We start from the raw sequence: 18663 nt of genomic DNA, 5'->3' as shown, positions 1-18663 counted from the left end.
TTTGTTTCTATCACTATAACTGTAGAATATTTGCCTTTTGACAAGGACATGCCTATGACAGACATAGGAATATTCCTATGTAATATCTTTAATCTTAGTGAGTTTTGATTTTTTTAAAAAAATAATTTTAGTAGTTTAATGCAAATGAGTCATATTGATGCAGGTTTTCACATGGCAGTAGTGGTTCAGGTATTGCTATGTCCACTGACAACATCTGTGCTGGGTCTTTGCTGAGTTCTTCATTGTTTTTATTTGGTGGTTTGCATTTTTTCCTCTTTTTTGATTAGTACTATGGCTAGTGCAGTACCCTTTTTGTCTCCAGAGCTGACGGTTTTTCTGTGGGAATGTTTCTTTCTTCCAAATCTTCTAGCAACGTCCCTGTGGGAGACTATTTGGATAAGGTACTGGAGCTAGGAACAGTTTTTTATATGATAGATTAAATTCTATCATATCAAAAGGATATGTACAGAAGAACTGAGGCATAGCTTACCTTTTTAAACTTGTTTTCTGAGTGGATGTTGGGAATTAGAGTTGGGAAAAATGCATGGATATGCTATATAGGAAAGAATGGTCTGGAGAGAGGCAGAAGTAAGTTATTTCTTTGCATAAGCAAATACTAGTACTTCACCCAACTGCCATTTGTGCCTGTTCATTATGGAAAAAATAGGGGGCAGAGATTAAAAATGCTAATTTTGATTAAAGAAAGCATATCTTCATAGGCTTCCAGTGTCAGTGGAAAAGCTGCTTTTTAATGTCTAAGTCAAAGCACCTGGAGTTCAGACGCTTCTTAGAGCTGCCTAGGAAGAAGTGGAACCCTGTGTGCAGACTACAGCCGAAAGATACCTCCAAAAGATAAAGACAGTCTTTATGAGCATCCCTTTCAGTGTTTAGGTACATGTTGGTCCCCTGACAGAGCGGTGGAGATCATTAAACAAGCTTCAGTCTGTACCAGAAGTTTTATAACAATTGTGAAGCTGCAATGGTTAGCATGTCTGCCATTCCTGATGAACTTTGTCTGTGCTACCTCTGCTAGCTAATGACGCCAGTACCTGTGTCCTCCTCAGTTACATGCAGCTACTCAGGTGGAAGCATGTGTCTGAATGGATTGTACATTTGCTTGGCTGTAGGGCCAAATCTAAGCCAAGGAAGAAGACATAAGAGAGGAAGATGTTCCACTGAAGGGTTTTGGCTGGATGGGACAACAAAACACTGTGGAAGCTCTTGCTTTCTAGATATGTTGTTATCTTCTGAATGAAGTAAGAAAAAACAACAAAAACCCATCAAATTTTTGGGTCTTTTCTTTGGTTTTGTTTCTCAAAGTAGGAAGCAATTAATCTTATAAAATATATTTCCAGTGAAAGCTCATGTAACAAAATGCATTACTCTAATTTGGTAAATGATAATATTTCTCAAGCATAACAAAGTAGTGGAAAATTAATCTTGAATGTGTTTTGAGTTAATAGTTTTAGAAAGTGAATAAGTGATTGAGCAATGAAAGATGATTAGCTTAATATGCAGCTCAAGAAAGTAATTTTTGTTGTCTGACTTATCTTTTCAAATTAAAAACTTCCTTAATTTCCGTAATATTTCAATTGCTCTACAGCCTATTTCTTCACAGTTTAGATGATAAAATGGTCTCTGGTCTTCATTCACATTGTACATGACCACCTGCATTTTATGAGATCTGATGTAGAATAAATTTGTTTGACTCATTTTTTTGCAGACAAGTGTTTATGACATTAAAGTCACTATAGAGCTTAACTGTGTACAGTAAGGAAAAGTAACTTTTTCATGAAACATCATCAATATTTTTTGAGGTTGTTTTTTAGTGACTGTATTATGAAAGATGGAAAACAACTAATCATCACTGAATTTCTCTATGCCACACAAAGCTACTGTACGATATCCCCCCTTATCTGTCTCTTGTTCAGCTGAAAAGTCCTGCTTTGTTTAATTGCTGCTGTTATGGAAGGCATTTCAACCCTGTTGCTAATCCTCAGAACTTTCAATTCTTTCTGGGAGTGAGTGGAATCAGAAAAGCAGAGCCTGTTTGAAATGCAGCTATGTATTGATTTATTAAGGCTGTTCTCAGAAGGAAATAGTCCAAATAAACAAATCACCAAATTCCGTTTAAAAGAAAGGAACAGCTCAGCTGCTGACTCTCTGCATAAGTCTTCTGCTAGAACAGGTGGGGTATTATTCTTCTTTGATTTAATAAGCAGCGAAAAGCCAATTAGACCCGAATAACAGATTAAGGTTGAATGGTTCAGAACTAAAAAGAAGTCTTATTTCTTTGAAACGGAAAATACATCTGATAAAAGCCTTCCAAGGGAGCAGCAGAGAAGCCACTTTTTGTTCTCTCTTAATAAAGCGGAATTTCCAGCAATATGAAAACTCTAGTTCTGTAAGGAGAAAAAATGAAAGCCCCAAACACACCCCGCCTGCATCCCCCACTCACATCCTGCCCTCCAAGTAAAAAAAAACCCAACAAAAAGCCCCAAAGAAACAAATACCAAACTTGCGCACTCAATCAAAAAACCCACAGGTATGTACTCACACAGAAAACCAGTTACCTTTAAGTGTACCACTGGTTCTTTCCCGGGCTGTTAGTATGTCATATCATCATTAAGCCTGTCATACCTGACCTGCTTTGCCTCTGAATGCTGCTGAAGGAATCTTGGCTGGAGGTGGCTAACGGTAGTAGCTTCTCTTCTCAGCTGGAGATGGATTTATCCAGCTGTGAACTCTTCCTGGGTTCGTTGTCTTCTTTTAATCCAGTTGTACACACTTACTTTGAAGAATGAATTTTTTTAAGTTTCTTTTGTGATGTGTGTTAAAAATAGTACCTTCTAAGAAACCAATGTTTGCTTCTCAGAACAGTGCACACTGTTTCACACAAACTGTAGGGAAGGATGAATTACATTTTGCATTTAATTTTTAAAAAAAATCATCCTTGGCAATACATATTGCCAAAGGTCACTTGGTTTATAAGATGTGAGGATTTCAACCATTTTCTATATAACTGGACAGCAAAATAAAGGAGGGGTAGGCATCCTAAACACATTTTTCCTGCAACTTGTAGCTAGGTCTCTGGTTTTAGAGAAACCTGACTATGATAATAATGTTTTTTTTGCATATAGTAATTCCTGGTTTAAATATAATACGCATCATTCCTTTTTTCACGAGCTAGAGAGGTAAGCAGATAAGTGGATACAAAAACATGATGATGATTTATCCAGATTTTCTAATGCGAACCTCAGGCAAATGTATCACTTTGGAAAAAGGGGTAGCAGCAGAGGGGAGAAGTTTCTCAGAGGACAGCCTGAAGGACTTTGGCCTTCAGGCAGTTAAGTGCAGGCAATTCAGCTAAGCTGTTTAAAGGCTATCTTGAAGATACTGCTGTGGTATATGTGAATACAGATCTTTTGCTGCAATGTCAGTGTACTTGTCATAGTTTTTAATAACCCATAAATGACTACAATTTCACTCTTTATCCCTTCTCAATACAGGAGGGGATAAAATTCCTTATGAGTGGAACTGTCTTGTGTTAGACAATGTGAAGAGACTGGTCCACATGAAAGGAATAAATAAGTGATCCTAATGAATCCCACATGCTATAGTACATGATTCTTACTAAGGAAAGGATTGGGTAAACCCAGCTGCTTAAAGCAGCTCTTTGAGGACAAGTACTATATATAGTTCTTGTAAATGTTCTGATGTAAATGGTTATTTGATTGACTCTTAATTTGCTGTTTCCCTCACTGACCTGTCATTAATGTTTTTTAAAAGCCAAGGTATGCTTCTGCTGAAGTTTTGAAAAAAACTTAATATATTCTAGTTTCCAGTTGCTGTTAATTTATTTTGTGATTAAAATACCATTGTGGCAATGGTATTTGCATGAAATTCCATGGTGTCTTCCTAAGCTTTTAAAAAAATTATTTTGTGGAATTCCTAAAATAACAGACAGCTGTTTCATTTAAATTTAACACCTGATATGAAGTTTTGTTTAACAAGTACCTAGCTGCCATGTTTGTAGGAATGCCTTTAGTAACTGCATAAGCATCTAACTCAGATTGAATCTTCTAAAGCTTTTGGATATATGCTAGGCTTGCCCACTTTCAAAACAGTCTAAGAATTCTCAAGCTTTTAATAAAAGTACACTACCTTATTTCTATAGCAATTCTAGTGCTATAAATGTAATGCCTTTTTTTTTATACTGTGAAAGTGCCTCCACCATGATTAGTAGACCAGGAAGGCAATATGAAATGCACACAATATGTGTGGGATGACACTCCCACTGCACTTTGCTTGCTTCCATTTTTTGGAACAGCAGGATGCTGTTTTTAGAGCTTGAAGCAAGACAGATATTTGGAAATATGTGGGCGGAATAATTTTTACGTTTGATAGAAATGACTGTCTAAGAGCTGGACCAGAACTGTGGTTCTTGTTACAGTCTCCCAGCTGTCTCCAAGGACAAACCACTCTTCACTTCCCCCATCTTTCATACATGTACAGAACCTGACTGACCACAATATCTGTGTGGGACTCAGGTGTTGTTATAAGGTGCCTACCCTCTTGCTGCTCCCCAGCTGGCTTTAGAAATAGCACTGGATTTTGTCCAAGTTGATGAAAAGTAAATCTACACAAATAAAACTGTCTTCTCAGTACTATGAATTTGAGTCCCAGAGCCAAGCATAAGGTCTATTGCTGTTTAGCTTCAATTTCACAACCTCTAGGATGGTTTAAGGCAGAAGTCTGGCATTTATGAAGTCTTTACACTTTTTAGAAGACTGCTGAAACAGTAAAAGATAAAAGTAGTGCGTCTGAAGCCATCTTTTTTTTTGCTGAATCCCAGCGCTTGTTTCTCTCTTCAATAGTGTGTACCTTCCCTCAGTGCTGGTGTTTTTCATGTAGAAGAAAGGGCAATTTTGAAGTATGCCTTGTGTCGAGATATACAATACAACAAAGTGTTCTTTAGGTGGGGAAGAAAACTCCAGAGACAGTGATCCTAAAGAATACCTATGTATTTCTTTACCTATTCCTGCTTTGAGAATGTTTTAAACTAGGCTACAGAAATTGTTCTGATTAAAGACTGAGAGATTTGCAAACTTCTGTAGAGGTTTCAATTCATTGTTAGCTACTAGATACTTGAGTTTTCTGTACACGAGGGTGGAATCTCATTAATTATATTTGCATTGCTGTACTAAGGATGACATATTATCACATGCAGACTAAGTCAAGTTGAACCTATTTTCCCCCCTCCAGATTAGATAAGTGATTGTTAAAAAGGGTACTGAATAAAAATGGTTATTTTAAGTGTATAGTAAGAATCACAGCTTTGCAGACAATGCACACTATTGAGTAGTTTGGTGAGGTTTCTAAAATTAAACGTAAAAAGTTTTAAAATTGGGGATCTTATGAGCAGCGGCTGAGGGAACTGGGGCTGTTAAGCCTGGAGAAGAGAAGACTCAAGGGGGATCTTATTGCTCTCTACAGCTCCCTGAAAGGAGGTTGTAAGCAGGTGAGGGTAGGTCTCTTCTCCCAGATAACAAGCAACAGGACAAGAGAAAATGGCCTTAAGTTGTACCAGGGGAGGTTTAGATTGGGTCTTAGGAAACATTTTTTCACTGAAAGGGTGGTCAAATTGGAACAGGCTGCCCAGGGATGTGGTAGAATCACCATCCCTGGAGGTGTTTGAAAACCACATAGATGTGGTGCTTAGTGACATGGTTTACTGATGGACTTGGCAGTCCTCAGTTAATGGTTGGACATGATGATCTCAAAGGTCTTTTCCAACCTAAATTATTCTATGATTAAGATTTAGTGGTAAATATGAGGAGCAAAAAAGGCAGACAGCAGTAAGGAACTCCTAGGCTGAGAGCTATCTGAAAAGGGAATCAATGCAACATAGTCAAATCAACACGTGAAGGGGTTAGTTCCTAGAAGCATTTTTAAAAGCTATAGTAGGACATGATTATCTTTGCCAAGATAGAGCAATGGTGTAAGAAACAGAACAAAACAAGATGAAAATCTAAGAACCCATTTAAGCTCAGCAGGAGTATAGAAAAGGTTGTATTTAGCAATCTTATTAAAAAAAATATCTACAGCTCAGCAAGATTTAGACATATCCTGCAGCTGAGGATTTATCGGGGTCAAAAAAAAATGCCTGGATTTATATGGCTGAGTGACAGGCAATATAGAAGTTAACAGGTCCTACAATCTTGCAGTGTTATGTTGATGGATAGGAGAGCTGGCTCAGGGTGGGAGGGAAAGAATTAAGAGCTTTGTTTAGTCAAATTGTGCATGAGCTAATAACTAGACACCTAGGAGAAAGTGTTGGAAAAAGAGGCCAGAATTTTGCTTAGGTTGTTATTCCTGCACTGAAGTTGACCTTCAGCTATGGAACCTTTACAGACATTAGTAATTATGAAAGAAATTTTTTAATCTTGTTATACCAGAGGGAAAATACATGAAAAGATGAATGGGCTATCTCTTTAAGGTAAGGAAAAACAGTAAAGATTTAGAGAAAAGAGAAACCAAGCAGAGAAATGAGGTAGGAAAACAATGAATCTATAGGAGCAGTGGGGGTATAAAATAAGTGGACTGTGAAAATGTCAGATGAGTAATTCAATCAGCATTTCACAGTAGTATATTAGTGACACTGGTCTCATTCATGCAGAGAAATACTGAGGGAAATAAAGCTTGGAGACTTGATGGACTTGATGTGGCATGTCAATGGTAAAGTGAAAAACTGGTGTTAGGTCTTACGTCCCCCTGTGCTGCAATCTACCCAAACAGCAGTACCATGTGAAGAAACTATGAAATACAGCAAAAATAAAAATGTGCAAAAAGGTATCTTTTAAGTCAAGACAGGCAGAAGGGGTAAAAGAGATTGACATATCAAAGAGGAATAGTGAAATACAAAAGAAAAAGTATAGTTGCAGTAGTGTCAACAGAAATTTATATGGTGATGTGTTTGTCATCTGAAGTATTTAGGTTTTCCAGTCTATCATGACTTACACCAAAGTATTGTTACAGCTTAAGTGTCTTCCAGGAATTTGTTCAATGTATATGTCATGGATAAAAAGGCAGGAAATAAATACACCCCCCCCACCACCACCCACCCCCAGTTATTGGACCTTTGTATCTGAGACATTGGCCCACCAGATAGTTTTGAATAGATGTGAGCTTGGGGACAGGAGGGAAAGAAGGGTAGAGGGAACAGTATTGTGGAAGCTAAGTATGCATAGAAGTAGTAGGTAGATGCCCTCACTAGGTAGAGCAATGACAGGGGAGAGAAAAATATGCAAAGGGTAATAATAATTGAGTAAGAACACTCGGTGGAATAACTAATGGTGAAAACTGGAAGTAGGATGTTAAACAAATAGACATAAGTAATAAAAAGTTCCAGAAAAGGGGACTGATATCTGATACACCTTACTGTTTATTACAGAATACCGAAGAGCTGCTTAGATGGGGCCATAAAAAGAGGGCAAAAAAAGCCTGTTTGCAGAGCTGAACAGTTTTACAACTGTTTTTCTATCATTTACTTGTGCTTTACTAAAAAGTTGAAATTATAATTTTGAAGGATATTTTTTAGATTAATTACTGTGTCTGTGTTGCCCATCTCTGAAAGTAATTTCCCTTGGTATGGGAACAAATTCCAAAAATGCTGTGATTATTGACTTCTGGGTGAGGCTGCAAATATCCAGTGTTTCCCGCTTTTGTTGTAAAAGGGGGAGGCTGGGGAGAGGCAAAAAAATAAACACTCAGTTTTCAAATGTATTATGTGTTTGGAAAGCTCTTTCCATAGGGAGGGAGCACATAGCTGTAGCTCTTCTGTTCATTTAGTGAGTTTTGTCTTTATTTATTTTCAAGAAAGCAACACTCATATGTGTGTATATATTTCAGTAATTTTAAAAAAGAGCAGTTTATAAAGTTCAACAGACTGGATGTGCCTGTTGCTGGAAAACCCACATGTATTATTAATTGGTGGGAAGTAACTGAATTTTATATATTTTGAGTATAGAGTGGTTTTCTGAAAGTATGTGTATCAAACCTCTGTTTTCTGCGTAATAGGAAGCTTCAGAATGTTTCGTACTTGGGAATAAGCACAGTTTTCACTGCCATAAAACCAAAGCAAAATGCAGCTTTGAATTTCAGTAGAACATTGGATATTTTCCTCCCTTTTAATTTTGGCTTGGCCACCCTAACTATTGACAAAGAATTGGAGGAATACTATTCTTTCTCATTACTTATAAAATGGAGATAACTTTTTAATTACTTTTCTGTTGGTGAATTGAACACAGGGGAGAGATTAAACTGATAAATGTAGCCCTTTAAGCTACCTTCTATTTAGGCTCTTTCTGTTGGTTGTCTTGATAGTACTCGTTTTTCTCACATCTTCTCAATGTCAGAGAATTTAAGTGACACTTGAGAAGAAAAAGTATTGGAAAGAGAGTAGCTAACAACCAGAGAGAAACTCAAAGCAGAGATTGTTTTAGGATAAGATGCAGTGAAGAGAATCAGACAATTGTAAGAAGAATAAGATTACCTGAAGCTAATGATAACACAGTATCTCCAGAGAAAAACTAGCAGGAAAATTTCAAATATTTCCAGTCTAAAACTCCTTAATGATGATTTATTTTCTATTAACATTATTATTGCAGAGAGAAAGGTGGTGTACTTGTGGAATAATATGTATAAAATTTCCTAGCATCTTAGAATGTCAAAAAACCAAAACCAGTTTTGATAATTTCTTATGATTCTCTTCTAAAGATTATATATGCACAAGATACTTAATGTTAATATCAATAGTTCTATGTAATCATATTGCTTGGCATCCCTTTATCTAAACATTTGATTTACAAATTCAATTTTTACTGATGTTAATAATTGGTGGAAGCAGTCTGTGAGATTTCTATATCTGCCAATCTGCCTGCTTCACAAGTATGTGTTGAATAACTTACAGTTTCTGAAAAGGCACCTAGGCATCTGTATTTAGGTTTTTAGCATTTTGTACAAGTGGTCTAATGGTAAGTAAAGCTGGAACAAGGTGTGGAAGGGCTGGCGGGGGGGGAAGGTTGCTGTGCAACTTGTGCTCTTTGATGAAAACATGGCTGTGTCTAGGGCTTTCTGTTATTGTCTTTTATTTCTCTGATGGAGCTCCTCCAAAGCCCATTCTTAACCAAGCCATACCTAAACTGCAGCCTAGAAATATGCTGAAGTTTGTCCTCTTTTATTTTTTTTTTAATATTTATTCCATTCATTTTTACCCTCATTACTTTATATGGTTCTCAGTCTACATATTGTAAAGCATTGAGTACTGGTGCTTAACTTGCACAATATAAGTCTTAAATATCAAGGCATGAACAAGTTTGGTAGGAGGAGCAACTATTACATCATATAAATGAGGTTGCTTATTTACTAGCCAGGTATTAATCCTGTCTGTGTCTGCTCAGCCAGAGGCTTATGTATTTCAAAGGCACCTATGCCTATCAAGGACTTGCTGTAGCAAACAACATCTCATTATCCAGAAACTACAATTCAGTACTGCTTAAAAGAAGTAGCTAAAGCAGCATTTGTGTTTAATAGTGTTTCCAGGGAATATGTAAAAGAAATCGGTTCTAGAGCTATCCCAGCCTTTCAGAAATTTGAGAAGAACATTCCTAACTGAAAAAGCTACAGAATTGCCCTGTTACCTAGTCCTATTGCTCTGTTAGCTGAAAGAATTACAAAGAATATCCTTTAGCCAAGAAAAAAGTACCAGGTATTAATAAACATTATTTCTAGTTATGTGCTTTCAAATCTAATGACTAGGTTTTGTTAGAATACAATAATAATATTTACTCTTCTTCAGAATTATGTTGAGTGATTTCCAGATTGAGTGATCTTGTTGATCATCAAAATGATACTTGACTTGTTCTCAGGGTGCCTTTACATCAGAGTTTTATCTGAGACACGGGCTATACAGCTACAGGGAATCTTTTAGGCATCTTCACTTTCTACAGGCTGGTTGAGTGTCCTGGGGCAGTCTCAGAGCACACAAAATGGATTCCTTTCAGAAGGATGCCAGATATGCTCCAGAACTGTACCTAGTACATCTGGAATTGTTAATGGTTGTTCAACCTCCCAAACTGACTAAGAAATCTACAGGAAAAATCCCTGGAGATGTGTATAATGGGAATGTTGGGTGATTGTTGCCAGCTGTCTCACTGCATAAATCTAGTCTTGCTGGTGTGCTCTACTTGCTAATGCAGACACAGCTCAGATAACCTGAAGAGTGAAATGTAAGGTTATATGCGTGAAATGACAACTTTTTGAAGAGACATTTCCATTAGCTGGAGTGTGTCTTAGTGTACAGCAGGTAAATGGGGGATTCAGGTGTTCTAATAGTCTAGTTGGGAGGATCAGTCCCATCAGTGTGATAGCAGATTGATCTCGTTGATCTGTTTCTGCAGCTGGGGAAAAGGCTGCCTTCCCATGAGATCTCCACCTTCTGCTGCTCAGGCCTGGAGCTGGGATTTAGCTTTAGGACTTGGACAATTTTGGAGTGGCTTCAAGAAAAGTATTTCTTAATTTGCTTTTATGAACAAGCTAACGGGACCAAAAATAATGTTCAGCCCTGTTGTGACAGAGGTCTTCTGGACATCTCCACTAGAAAGGACTGAATTGTGGCAGGCACTATTTTCATTTAAGTTGTGAATGAACTGTTGGAGCCTTGAAAGAAATGCACTGGATTTTGATTCAGCTATGGAAAAAGTTGGTAACTGAATTTTTACCTACTTAATGTTCTATTTCCACTAATCCTAAAAGGAGAGTTTTTGTGAAGTTATAACCTTGCTTGAAATTGCTATGGATTTTGCTACGTTGCTAATGAAGGATGATGAGCATGCAAAGATAGTTATGTTAATAAACATCTCAACCCTGAAATGCACAGCTCTGCAGCCTCTTGAATATTTTATCAGCCTGTTTGCAAGCTTTCTTTAGCCACTGCAAGTTGATCATCCTGCTGAATTTCTTGTGCTGAAAGCAATTTATCTGTAGCTACTTGTTCTTTAGGGACCAGCTGTATATTTGATGCAAAATAATATTTATGCAGATGATTCATCTGTATTGAAATTTAATGATTTAAATCTTCAAGTTTGCTAATTCACTTCTTGTGCTTGTTAAACTACTTACAGCAAAAGTAACTGACTATCCAAGCATCCTTTTCAGAAAATATGATCATTTGCTCTTGAATAATTATGACTAAGAATATGATATTGTAATGTTGCCTACCTCTAAAGTGTATTGTGAATGCTTCTTCTACCTCTATAATATGGACAATTAGGCTGTTCTGGAATGCATAATTGATGTGTACCTTAATGAACTTCTTGTACTCCTTCTGCCTGGGATAGAGTTTTATCCATACTACAATTGGATTGGTATGCATACCAATTTACTTGGATTTGTCATCCTCTTTTATCAGTACAATACTTCCATACAGTTTTCTTTAACTACATGGGAGCCAGTCATTGGCTTTTCATTATACTTATGGGGCACGGTACATAGAGAACCCAGAGCGAACCCAGAGAAGCATGGGGTAGAGGTACAGACTAATACTGCTTCCAGTGTGAGTGCAACTACCAGAACTGCTGGAAGCACACTAATGAGGCCAAACGAAGCTCAAAATTTCAAGTGTAACTGGAGTGCCATGAACCTTCCATAGGCTCTGAGATACACAACGGCTCTCCATCTCTCTACAAAGTTCTTTGTAATTTCATTGATGCAGCTTTCCCACATTTAGAAGTGCATTGCCAGAGGTCTAACTGTGAGACATGTAAGACTCCACTAGTCATCCAAAGTGTTCTTCATAGTTGGTAGAGAGAAATAAGCACATAAGACTGGTTCATACCTAGTTAGGAGTCTAAAATGAAAAAGAACAAGTATACCTGTTTCTCTTTACTGACTAAGAGACTGTGGGGTGATGAACTCAAACTTTGATGTCTAACTTTTAGGTGTATAGGGTATATCATATAGGGCTTATCATATATAATTTTAGATACTCTATTTTCCTTACATTTAGTGTGTGATAATAATTTTGTTTTGCCCAGCAAAATCTATTTTCTATTGCATTTCTCTCATAAATTCTGTCCCCAAAGGCAAAACCAATTAAATGGATAACTTGTAAAAAATATTACAGGAAGAAACATGCCTCTTTTTGAAATCTGAGAGATTTAAGCTTAATGGGGTACAGAAAAGAAACATTTTCAGCTGGGTTTTGAACGCAGAATCGAGAATCTTACAGAATGACAGAGGAAATTGGTCCATATGAAATGGACACTTTAGATGTTTTCTGCTTTTCCAAAAAAGAGATAGTGTCATGGTTTAATCCCAGTCGGTAATTAAGTTCCACACAACTGCTCACTCACTGTCCGCTCACCCAGAGGGATGGTGAGGAAAACTGGAAATGAATGTAAAACTCAAGGGTTGAGATAAAATTTTAATAATTGAAAAAAATGAAAGAACAATAATAATAACAACAATAATAGTTACAATGAAAAGGAGGGAGAGAGGGAGAGGAACAAAATCCAAAGGGAAGGGAAGAAGGAAAATAAGTGATGCACAGTACAGTTTCTCACCACCCACTGACTGATGCACAGCCAGTGCCCCAGAAATGATCGGCAGGCCCTGGCAACCCCCCCGAGCTTATATGCTCAGCGTGATGTCCATTGTGTGAAATACCTCTTTGGCTAATTCGGGTCAGCTGTCCTGGTTGTGTCACCTCCCAATTTCTTGTGAACCCCTAGCCCTCTCACTGGCAGGGCCTGAGAAACTAAGAAGTCCTTGACTTAGTATAAGCATTACCTGGCAACAACTAAAAACATCAATGTGTTATCAGTATTGTTCTCACACCAAATCCAAACCACAATACTGCACCAGCTACTAAAAATAAAATTAACTCTATCCCAGCTGAAACCAGGACAGACAGAAAAGGCTAGCAATCCATGCCAGCACATAATGGATTGGCAGTGCTTCTTTAAGTGTTGCTCCTTGAAGCAGTCTAACATTAACATTTTGCCTGAAAACAAAATAGAGCATAATGTAATAGTAATATGTTATTAATTTGCATTCAGCAAAAACTAACCCAAGCAGCACCCAGCTCCTTGTGACTTCTGAACATGTTTCTGAACACCTTTTAGTTTTTCCTTCGACATGGAAAAAAAAATTGATTGTCCTAAAGGATGTTCTTCTACATGACTAAAGTAGAATCTCATTATGATGTGATAGTGTTTAAAACACCACCCTTCTCTTCTACCATTACTTGCAGGGAGTTACTTAGTTTTGCTTACAAGCCCTTTTAGAGCAGGTTTGATCTGTGCTTTTTTAATGGAACTTGGGAAATAATGTAATGATGTGCTAGCCTTCCACTTGAATAGCTGTTCTTGCTGCTTTTAACTGGGTTCCAAGTCCCTGAGACAGCAAAAAATGGTAACTCATACTGTTAACATTTCTCCTCCCTTGCAGGTAGGAAGATCTTCAGCATGTGAAGAAAACTAAAACCCAAAAGAAAAGTAGCTGGACTGGTGGTAAGTTTGAAAATGATAAACTACTTCTGTATGGACTTGCATTTGTTATGCCTGTATAGGGAGTGACTGGTGTAGATGCAAGTGTTTCTATACAGGTACATAATGTGGGAGTGATGATGATAAGCTGCTGTATTATTTCATGCACATGGCATCTAGGAAATTAGTGTAACTGCTTATTAATTGGGCTTTATGTCTATCCTAATGCGGGTAGGGAAAAAAAAGCTATCCTCTTCTTGTCTGGGGCAGGCAACTTGTGTATTAAATTATTTTCTGGGCATGTCACTAGCTTTGCATAAGGTAAGTCAAATAGACTTTCCTTCCACAGTCTTTGTGCATGGTGTGAAGCCTAGCTCAGCTTTGCGTGTTTAACTTTTAGAGATCTATGTTAGTGAGATGAATCACACCAGGAGAGGCCAGAGGTCTGCGAGTGAAAGCATTGCCTTTTGTGATGCTTAGAGCCTCAGAGGGTTTTCCACAGGACTTGAGTTTCCTCCTCCCCAATTGCTTTCTACAGTGCTCAATGGTTCTGTGATTGAAAACCATTTTATGGACTAATTTCAAATGCTTGTGCACTGATTTGGATGAACCAAAAGAGTTTGTTAGCTTCTAGGTTACATTTGTTTGTAGATGAGCAAACATCCTCAAGGTATTCTGTCAAACACAGGCTGTAATTATGAATCTCTTTGACTTATAGCACTGGTCCCTAGACTATCTGCAAGGTATACTTTTGGGAGACATTTCAGGAGGGAAAGACATTCTGTGATTAAAGCACATAATCACAAATACTGAGTTATTATCTGTTCAGATATAGCTTTCCTGTGTGATCTTGAGCAAGGTACTTGAAATTTCTATTCTGAAAAACACTTATATTTAAAACTAGCACCTTGTTATTCAAGAGTATGGAAGCCTCTGGGTATTCAAAGTGTTATATGCTGACTGTACTGACACACACACACAGAAATCTCCCTTCTCCAACCCATTAAACACTACCACTGGTTTTTTTTTATTCCTGTTCACTCTGAAGAGCTATTTGTCAGGGAAAGAAGCTGGTGTTCTGTCTTGTATATCAAGTAAATGGTAACCACAGGGCTCCCCTGCCTTCTGTTATATGTCCAGCCTCATCACCAAAGGCTATCATGCCATGTTTCAATTATCTGTGCACAGAAAAGGTCTCCTTTTATTACCAGCATTTTTTGACCTGTTTCTGGTTGTTAATAAGTTTGTGTGGTTTTAATGGCCTGCTTTTAATCAGTAAGAGGTGGGCCCGATTAAAAATATTCCCAACTTGCAAAGCAAAGGGACTTCATAAGAAAACAATGTTGTATACAAATCCTTATTTTACTTTACTCAACACCTGCAACACATAGCTTCTTTAACACACATATTGTGGATATTTTAAAACATAATATTCTGGTTTCATAAATATATAAAAATAATGTTCTGTTATCATTTTTTTTTAATTTTTCATCACAGTAACAGCAGAGAAGAAGCAAAACTGGACATCATAAATGACCTACTTGATGCCATCTTGCCAGACCGCATATTCCACTTCATGTTACACTGCACTGTGGGAGCAAAAAGAAACAATGTGTCAAGGAGCAACAGTCTAATAATTGCACTCTTTGTCATGAAAATGTCATGTAATATTTTAGTCTTTTTTTTAGAAAAACAATGAGAAACTGAGGCTGTTGCTCACAGTGTTATGTGCTCATAAGTACACACAGGCTATGGAAAAAATATTTCAACAGCTGTTGTTTTTACTTTAGAACTGCTACCTAAGAAAGAAAAGGATGTTTGTTAAATGATGAAGGCCTGTGTCCCACCTTTAGCTTGGACGTTTAAGTTTTTAAACAGTGGAGATGGCTACATAACTTACATAAACATCATGCTGGAAAGTAAGAGCTTATTAATTTGAACATACTATATGCTATGACAGATTCATAGCATATAAAAGCACATAATGTTGTGAGCTGAAGGGCTGCTAAGAATGTCAGAGAGGGATGATGCACAGCCAGTTCCCTGTCACTGATTGGCAGGCCCTGGCCACCCCCCACCCCCCAGTTTATATACTCAACATGATGTCCCATGGTATGGAATACCCCTTCGGCCAGTTGGGGTCAGCTGTCCTGGCTCTGTCCCCTCCCAGATTCTTGTGTCCCTCCAGCCCTCTCTCTGGCAGGGCCTGAGAAACTGAGAAGTCCTTGACTTAGTATAAACATCAACAACTAAAACCATTGGTGTGTTATCAACACTGTTCTCACACCAAATCCAAACCACAGCACTGCACCAGCTACTAAGAAGAAAATTAACTCTGTCCCAGCTGAAACCAGGACACTGGATTATGATATGTGCTTACTGTGTCATCTTACATAAACATTTTCTTTGCTGCTTTGTTCATTATTTTCAAACAGGTTTTCTTTCCAATTTTTTATTCATTGAGAAATCAAGGTTTGAGTTGGTAATGAACATAAGCATAGAAAGCTATACATAAGCTATGAACATAAGCATTTATAGAGTTTATAGTCACATATGTTTTTATTACTCTAACACATGTTCATATCATTCACAGGCAAATATAAATATCTGAGGCAGCAGTCAAGCCTATGTAATCCCCCATAGTTGCATAAATGTGGTATCCATGTGGTTGTCTGCTGTTGGTGTATAATATGAGGGAAATCAACTTGTGTTGTATCGGTCAACATGTTTCTGAAGATTAAATGAATTCATTTGTGATGACATGGATGAATAAAGTAAAATTGACATTCATGCTAAAAGATGGTGGTTGGAGGAACCCCAACATCTTTTTTAAATTATCACAGACTAATTCAGTTTGGAAATAGAGGCAGAATTATTACAACAGACAAGAGTGTGTAGTTAAAATGGTAGTCTCTGTGAATTGGACCTTGCATGTATTTCTTGGTAATGAAATTGTTATAGCAGACTGCTGGGCAGTAGGAAAGATGAAGAAATAAAAGGTATGGATATAATAAGAAGAAAGAAAAGGCATGGGTGAATGTAGTGCCTCTTTGGTAGCCTGTTTCCCACTTTTCTGTGATTGTGCTCTGTACCACTCGACTCACTGGGGTTATGTTCACTAATTAACAGGATAAGATCAGAGGGAACTGGGGAAGGCTGTGAGGCTGCTTGGTTTCAGCTATATGCTTTGAGGTAATTGTGGGGACAGGCAAACACACCACCTGACCTGCTGGGGGGGGGGAATTGACTGTATACCTCATTACATCACCTGATGTGGGGAGCAGTGTTTCCCACTGATGTTTGGGCTATTCTTTCTGGGGGCATTGCTTTCCTTTGTTACGTGCATTGATTAAAAGAGTAGTGTGTAATAATTTTTAGGATAGGACTTGCAGGATTTTGGTTTACAATCTGGCTTCTGAGCAAACAAATTGCAGTGACCAAGGACAGAGAGATGAAAAGGTGGGAAGTGAGAGAAGGCAGAGTCCTTGACCTACTTTCCCACTAGCTTGACTGTTTTTTAATATGGCAGGATTGTGGTCGGGTTGCTAACAATGATCAAACATGTTAACTCAGAAAAACGATGGACCAGTCACTGACAGTGGCAATAGAGAAGAGCATTGTTTAAATAAATTAGCTTAGAAAGGCAGCCTGAACAAGTCTTGATGGATACACAGAATTCATAGCATTAGGTAGGTGCATTGCTGTGACTTTAGGGGGAATAGAACGTCACTTGTTATTTGACCAAATTTTCTGATATCTCTTTCTATTGGATTTTGTCACTGGCCCTCTTAGCAGAAAAAAACCAAAAGCTACCGTACTTTCAGTAGCTTAATTTTTCTATAAGGATGAAGAGATGGTTTAAGAAAATAATTGTATCTTAAATAACAATTTCTTTGATAAACAGTGGTTTACTTAGAACTAGTCAAAGGTTATCTTTTATATGAGCTAATGTTTTTAAAAGTGATCTGTTGACAGCCCTGGAGAATTCAGCCCTTTATTTAGAAGTTAAGGTGCATTTTAGCACTGCTGCTGACAGCACAGTACATCAGATGATACAAAAGAGCTTTTTCATGGCAATAGCTTTAAATACAGCCTGCACAGACAGGTATATGATACAGATTTGAAAAAGCTTGAATTCACTTGGTCTCATCTAGTCAAAACAAAGCATTTCAATATCGCTTTGATTTTTATGCATTGTGCTCAGTTTGGAGATGTGACTTAGTCTGGAGATATGACCAACACCTGAGAATTGGGAATTTGATTAGTTTTCCCACTAACTTTTAGAAGAAATCAAGAAAATACACAAAGTTAAATTCATGATTTCTGTGCTCTTGCTTATTTCCATGCTAGAATCATTCCAACAAGAAAGCACACTGAGGGAACACAGGAAAGAAATGAAGGATCTTTTGTATCACATTACTTGAATTTGAGCTTCAGTGATGTTACTCCATATATTCAGTATTTATTACAGTCCAATATTGAATAAACATACACAACATGCAAAAATAAGCCAGCTTATTGTTTTTTATTTTGTTATTATATTACATATATTATTTTTTAGTATTTTTTAGTATTATATATGATACATATATTACTATGTAAATAGTAAGAGCTCAAGTGATTTGCATTTTTGTTCATCATCTAACATAAATTTCAACTACAGCTTAGAATGCAAGTGTTTATTGAGCAGTAACTTGTTTCTTCTGCCTAGAAAACACAGGATCAGTACTGGAAGCACTTGAGACAGAACACACATAAAGGAAATTGACAAAGGAAAACAAAAGAAAAGGAAAAAAGTTGCTATGTTTTCAAAATACTCAGTCTTAACATGCACTTGGGTGGTCTAGTAGACATTCAGGTACTGAGAGAGAGGAATTAACTACTCAAGAAGAAATTAATAACAGTACCCTTAAAAAGCAAATTTTTGTGAATGGAAGTTTTAGATCAAAGTGTAGATATGCATGTACATAAAGCTAGCATTCCAGGAAATTAATATTTTATGACTGATGTCATAAGAAACATTTTTATTATTATGTTTTCTTACAAAGTTATGGAGTTCATGATACTGAATTCAGGTCCTAGAAGTGACACATGAAAAAAATGAATGCAGCACAAG

General features: G+C 37.3%; 1 long non-coding RNA gene across 2 annotated transcripts in view; it reads left to right on the top strand.

Moving 5' to 3' along the window:
- The window catches only part of LOC114013257 (uncharacterized), a 67280-nt gene extending 49236 nt beyond the window's left edge, over positions 1-18044 (top strand). Inside the window, exons 5-6 of one of the 2 annotated variants that reach the window (XR_008746374.1) lie at positions 13510-13571; positions 15051-18044. This is a non-coding gene — a long non-coding RNA (uncharacterized LOC114013257). Of the gene's footprint in view, positions 1-13509; positions 13572-15044 lie in introns of both variants that reach the window. The other variant, XR_008746372.1, reaches the window with a different exon arrangement.
- The last annotated feature ends 619 nt before the right edge of the window (positions 18045-18663 follow it).

This window comes from Falco peregrinus, chromosome 3 (genome assembly GCF_023634155.1).
Source record: "Falco peregrinus isolate bFalPer1 chromosome 3, bFalPer1.pri, whole genome shotgun sequence".
Lineage (NCBI taxonomy): Eukaryota > Metazoa > Chordata > Aves > Falconiformes > Falconidae > Falco > Falco peregrinus.
Note: the sequence above shows the minus strand (reverse complement) of the source record. Positions and strands in the feature narration are given on the sequence as shown.